At 45.8% G+C, this 6,000-nt stretch overlaps 1 protein-coding gene across 1 annotated transcript in view; it reads right to left on the reverse strand.

Moving 5' to 3' along the window:
* LOC138675688 (mitochondrial fission factor-like) overlaps nucleotides 1-5,362 on the reverse strand; it is a 54,060-nt gene extending 48,698 nt beyond the window's left edge. The window contains exon 1 of the mRNA XM_069764123.1: nucleotides 5,292-5,362. The gene's annotated coding sequence lies outside the window, so the exon portion shown is untranslated. The remainder of the gene's footprint in view (nucleotides 1-5,291) is intronic.
* Nucleotides 5,363-6,000: the final 638 nt, after the last annotated feature.

Consider the following 6,000-nt stretch of genomic DNA (forward strand, 5'->3'; position numbering starts at 1 on the left):
CCTAGCCACAGGTGTTTTATTACAGCAGGTCCAATACCCCTCCACAGAGAGAGAGAATTTTAGTCTAGGAAGAGCTTTTGGCCGTGGCAACGACTCCCAGACTTTCAAGGACTCTGATATGGGCCAACGTGTGTCTGGCAAAAATTTTAATTTTCCACTGCCACGACTTCTCCCCAACACTCAAGGCCCACTGATGCCATCTGTTATGGTTGGGGATGAGGCCTTTCAGATGTGTGAAGCCATATTCCAATCGGGACTTGAACCACACTAAAAGGATCTATAACTACAGACTGACCAGGGACAGAAGAACAGTAGAGTGTACCTTTGAGATTCTAGTCTCAAAATGGCGCATTCTTGCAACAGCCATTAATCTAAAAATGGACACAGTCGATGAGGTGGTCAAAGCCTGTGGGGTTCTCCACAATTACATAATGGCTAAGGAGCGACTCAACATTGAACTGGATGAACCAGTTGCAAACCCATTGCCAGATTACCAGCATCACCCGCTGCGGTTAACTGTTGAAGTTGGCCACATGTGGGACCAATTTGCTGCCGTTTTTTATTCTGATATTGGACATGTGGCATAACAAGACAATATTGTGTAAAATTTCATGTTGGGTTTGGGTCTGTACCAGTTATGTTTTAACTGTTACTAATATTTGTTGTTAATAAACTATGTGTTTTGATAGCTTGACCGTGTCTCCTATGTATTTCCTCTAAAAACCACTTAGGTTGCTAGTGATAAGGTAGTTGATGTCATTGCGTCCTGATTCTGCAGCAGTATCTATTGGACGCAGACTGAAGAGACGATGGAGGTTTAATATAAAACAGATCTATACTCATCAAGTCACGTGTCAAAAATAATGAATTCACGATGCACAAATAACAGCCTCATGAATTCACTATTTCTGACACATGTCCAGGTGACTATAGATATGCCTTGTATGACCTCCATCGTCCCTTCACTTTGTGTGAAATGGATTACGTACACAGAAGAGAAAATGGAGGTTATACAAGCAGTTCTGTACTCAGGTGTCATAAATAATTTTTTTTTTTTTAAACATGACCTGTTCAGTATAGTTCTGCTTTGTATGTCCGCCATTTTCTCTTCAGTGTATGACACAGATTAATCATACTTAAGAGATTATGGAGAAAATACAAGTAATTTTTTTTTTTATCACCTCATAGCTCTATACTAAACACACAAAGGTGCAGTGTTCTACTTAATAACTACTGGAGTTATGAGTTGGCAAAAAAAATAAAAGTGTGCGGCATATTGTTTTATTAGGCGCACGGTGTGTGTTGCCGGCGGCGAAATACACAATTAACCAAACATTATTGGGGGCAAAAAACATTATTATTTATTTTTGAACCACAAACAAATTTAACTGCGCCTGGTTGGGGTAGAGTGCCAGAAGGGGGGGTGGTTGGTGGTGAAGCTGTGAGGCCTGGCTAACTGTGGATGACGCAGGGGTGGCAGGAGAAGGGGCAATTAAAGTACTGGGGTCTGGCAGTTCAGGGATGGTGCTTGACGCATGAGAGGACAGAGACATTGGAAGGTTGAGACAAGCCTGACATAACAGACACATTGGGAGGTGAGTGGGAGGAATCAAGATAGTCCGCTGCTTTTTATTTTTTTCCCTTTTTGCGATCGACACTGCAGTCTGGGGAGCCTCGGTGTGCTCATTTCTTGCAGCCTGGTCATGGTGGCTGAACTGTCAGGGTCCGTGTGCCGCTGCTGCTGCATGGTTGTGGTGGTGGGAAAGGCCATGCCAGGGCCCGGCTGCTGCTGCATGGTGGTGGTGGGGAAAGCCATGTCAGGGTCCGGCTGCTGCTGCTGCTGCATGGTGGTGGTGTGGAAGGCCACGCCAGGGTCCATCTGCTGCTGCATGGTGGTGGCAGAGAAAGCCATTCCAGGGTCCGGGTGCTGCTGTTGCTGCTGCTGCTGCATGCTGGTGGCAGAGGAGGAGGTCCAAGCACTCGGCATGGTGGTGGTGCTGTAGTGGTGTCCGGCAGTGTTTGGAATGGAGGTGGCCGTGCAGTGGTATGCAGCAGAGCTCGGCGTTGACGTCAAGCGTGACAGTGTAGGCACAGGTGGATATGCCGCCACTATCTGCTGAAAATACCCAATCTGCTGCATAGCATGCACGTAAGCAGCATTGCAGGCCTGCATGACACTAAGCTGGAGATCAGGAGTAAGGTGTTCTGACATGCCCTGTTCAATTTGATTGAAAAAATTATGTGCTGGCCTCTGGAGGTCAGCTTTTACTTGGTCAAGGCTTTTGGTAACTTCCTGGATACGTGTATTCATATGGCTAATGGCAGTATCCAGTCGGTCACCCTTTGCCTTGAGTCCATCATGAAAAACCGAGCTCAAGTGCAAAAACTCGGGCATGAGTGACCTGTCCGAGGCCCGCTGCCGGGAAGAGCCCAAAAAAAAGGGCAGAGGACTGGGACAGGGGAACACCTGATGGACCAGCTTCCTGGTCTCCAGTCTGTGTGGCAGGCCTCCTTGCTGCAGCGCTGCTGGATGGCTGGGACGGGTCCGTGGCTGTCTGATGAAGGACCACTCCAGAACCAGGGTCAAGAGTGCTGCTCTATGTGCTTTGAAAAAAGAAGAAAAAAAAATTAATACCAAACATTTACAAAAGTTAAGCGCCAACTCCTGTGAAATAGAAACATACAGATTAAGGCAATACAACACAACCTAATACACCAAAAAAATACTTACGTTCTCTGGGCAAGGACCGGTCTCAAAAATGCCAGAATGCCTTGGTATTTATATTTTCGGATCCTTGCTCCAGAACCACTAGGAACTCGGCTCTCTTGACGAAGGTCCTTGTTGAAGCGATCCTTCATCGAACGGCAACGTGTTTTGACTTTGAGAACTGTTGAAAAAACAAAAAAAAATGGTTAGACAATGGACTTTTGGCCGGGATCACACTCCTGAGAGTTTCTGTCATCACACACAGTTGTGTGATCACGGACAAGGTCACTGCTGCATCACACTGTACAACGGGACTCTCTGATAGACCAGGGAGATAAGGATGTCATTGTCAATGAGGTTCTCATCCTGTTCTGGAACCTAAATAATAAAGACATTAATGTTGGAGACATTAACATAAGGAAAAGAAAGAAAACAGAGACAGAAAACTGGCATGAATATTGAAACTCAAGAAAAGAAAGGAGTCAAAAAGAAAAAAGTAAAGAAAGAGGAAAGTAAAGAAATGAATATTCAAGAATAGTAAAGTGAGGATACAATAAACAGTCAGCCACATATACATACATGCTGCCGCCTTGCCACCCACTGTGACCCCGCTGCTCCTGCTCAGCCTCTGCCGCAGTGGAAGAAGTGCTCTAAAAAAAAGGAAAAAACAAAATTGTCATATGTGTAGATGTGACAGTAAATACCAATCTGAGGAGGGGAGTACTCACTTTACTGACATGTTCGGCTTGTGCAGGCCCAGGACGTTGCTCCTCCTCAGAAGAAGATGACATTCTGATGCATGCAGAAAGAAAAAAATGGCAGAAATTAGGACATATAGAGACAGAAAATAGAAAATAAAGACATTGGCTAGGATATGCTCACATTGTTCATATCTTGTCTTGTTTGCTCTAAGGTTCTTGCCTGCGTCTGCTCTGCTTGTCTGTCTGCTGGGTAGTGATCTGCAAATGTCCAAGTGTGAGTGGGGGGTGGGTAATCAGTGTCTAGACATGTTTTCCTGTGGTGCAACGCATGCGTTCACAAACGCAAGCAAACGTATGTGCTTGCGAACGCATGCGTTCACATAGACAGCAATGCGTTTTTTTTCCACATTCATGCTGCTAACAACCGCATACGTTTCTAGGCGGCAAATTGACGCCTCCTAAATGACTACATGTAGCATTTATCACGCCAAACCGCAGACGACGAAACAACGCATGCGTCGTCAAACGTAGCAAAACGCAGCCGATCGCAGACACATGCGTCCCCAATGTTAAAGATAGGAATACACGACACATGCAGAAAATTGCGGCACAAACGCTGCGGACACAACCGCAAATGTGAAACCAGCCTAAGTGGCTCAGTGAACAGTGAAACTTTGGATTCATTGCAAGAAAAAGTCCCCAGATCTCAATCCCATTGAGAACCTGTTGTCAATCCTTAAAAGCAGGTGGACAAACAAGAACACAGAAGTTGTGATCAACTACTAACCCTGATAATACAACAATGTGCTGCCATCAGCCAGGATCTGGCCCAGAAGCGGATATCCAGCTGCCAGGACGAAGAGCGGAAGTCTTACAGAATAATACGTCAGGTTTATAGAAAGACTCAGTATTGACCCACCCGGAAAATATTCAGTCTTTGTATAACTTGATGTATTTGTCAAAAGTATAAAAACGTATGAAATCCTTGCAATTGTACCTCAGTAACTATAGAAACATTGCAGTAAAGGTTCATTGAGACGTTTGTGCCCATCAGTCCGAGCACAGACCTCTACTGCACAGACCGGCCGCAGCTCTCCTGTGTTTCCATGGAGCGGTCATGATCGGGTGGGAGACCTGCGGCTGCTCTGTGCATTAGGGGGCCCAGAGCAATCGGTAAGACCTAAAAGCGGTAAAATAACAAACTGGGTGAAAGCCAAAATTTGTGTCAGTCTTACACTTTTGGCCACAACTGGACACACGTGGGATCTTCAAACTAGGTAAAACATACCTGGTTGTGATTACATCAGCAGGCTCTGATTTATGCTGCCCGCGGTTCTGGCGACATAAGTCTAGGAATAGGTTCCCTTTAGGGCTCGTGCACTTCACCGTATTTTCACTTTGAGTACGATCCGACAAAACATTGGACCGCACTCGGACCAGTATTAGTCTATGGGGCTGTGCACATGGCTGATTTTTTTCGCTGCATGCCCGAATTTGATCTGATATTCGGATCGCACTCAGCGGTGCAGGTCAAGAAGGTGGGCACAGCGGACTGCACTCAAATGTCATCTCAGTGAAGTGTGACTTCAGCCGACTAACAGAATGGAGAAGATGGAGACATTTTTTCTCCATCTTCACATCGGGGGGAATCGGATCACACAGTGATCAGTGTCATTTGCATAATCCACCGGATTCTCTTGGATGAAAAAATAGATCCATAGTTACATTTTCTTACATGATATGGCGCCACCTAGTGTTTAAAGTGTAAAGCAATGGTCAGGTCCATGTAATGAGCTGCATGCTGCTTTCTGTTCACAGTGCAGCCAAAATAATTCTGCCATGCACGCTATTGACTTCCCTCTAGTGAACCGATAGTCACTCACCGTGCGTTACAGAACCTGGCTGGGGGGACAGCGACTGAATGTGAGAGAGAGCTGCGTCCGCTGACGTTATGGCTGCAAATATAAAAGTACAATTAGAATTTCCTAGCAAAAAAAAATTATATTGTTTCCAAAATTGTGCTGATATAAAGTAGACATGTGGGAACTGTTATTTATTGACTATTTTGTGCGACATAACTCTCTGATTTAAAGGGAACCTGTCACCCCCAAAATCGAGGGTGAGCTAAGCCCACCGGCATCAGGGGCTTATCTGCAGCATTCTGTAATGCTGTAGATAAGCCCCCGACGTATCCTGAAAGATAATAATAATATTTTATTTATATAGCGCCAACAAATTCCGCAGCGCTTTACAAATTATAGAGGGGACTTGTACAGACAATAGACATTACAGCATAACAAAAATCACAGTTAAAAATAGATACCAAGAGGAATGAGGGTTGAGAAAAAGAGGTTATATTATACTCACCTGGGCGGGCGGTCTGATCCGGTGGGCGTCGCGGTCTGGTCCGGGGGCCTCCCATCTTCATAGGATGACGTCCTCTTCTGGTCTTCACGCTGCGGCTCCGGCGCAGGCGTACTTTGTCTGCCCTGTTGAGGGCAGAGCAAAGTACTGCAGTGCGCAGGCGCTGGGCCTCTGTGACCTTTCCCGACACTTGCGCACTGCAGTACTTTGCTCTGCCCTCAACAGGGC

Source organism: Ranitomeya imitator, chromosome 4 (genome assembly GCF_032444005.1).
Source record: "Ranitomeya imitator isolate aRanImi1 chromosome 4, aRanImi1.pri, whole genome shotgun sequence".
NCBI lineage: Eukaryota > Metazoa > Chordata > Amphibia > Anura > Dendrobatidae > Ranitomeya > Ranitomeya imitator.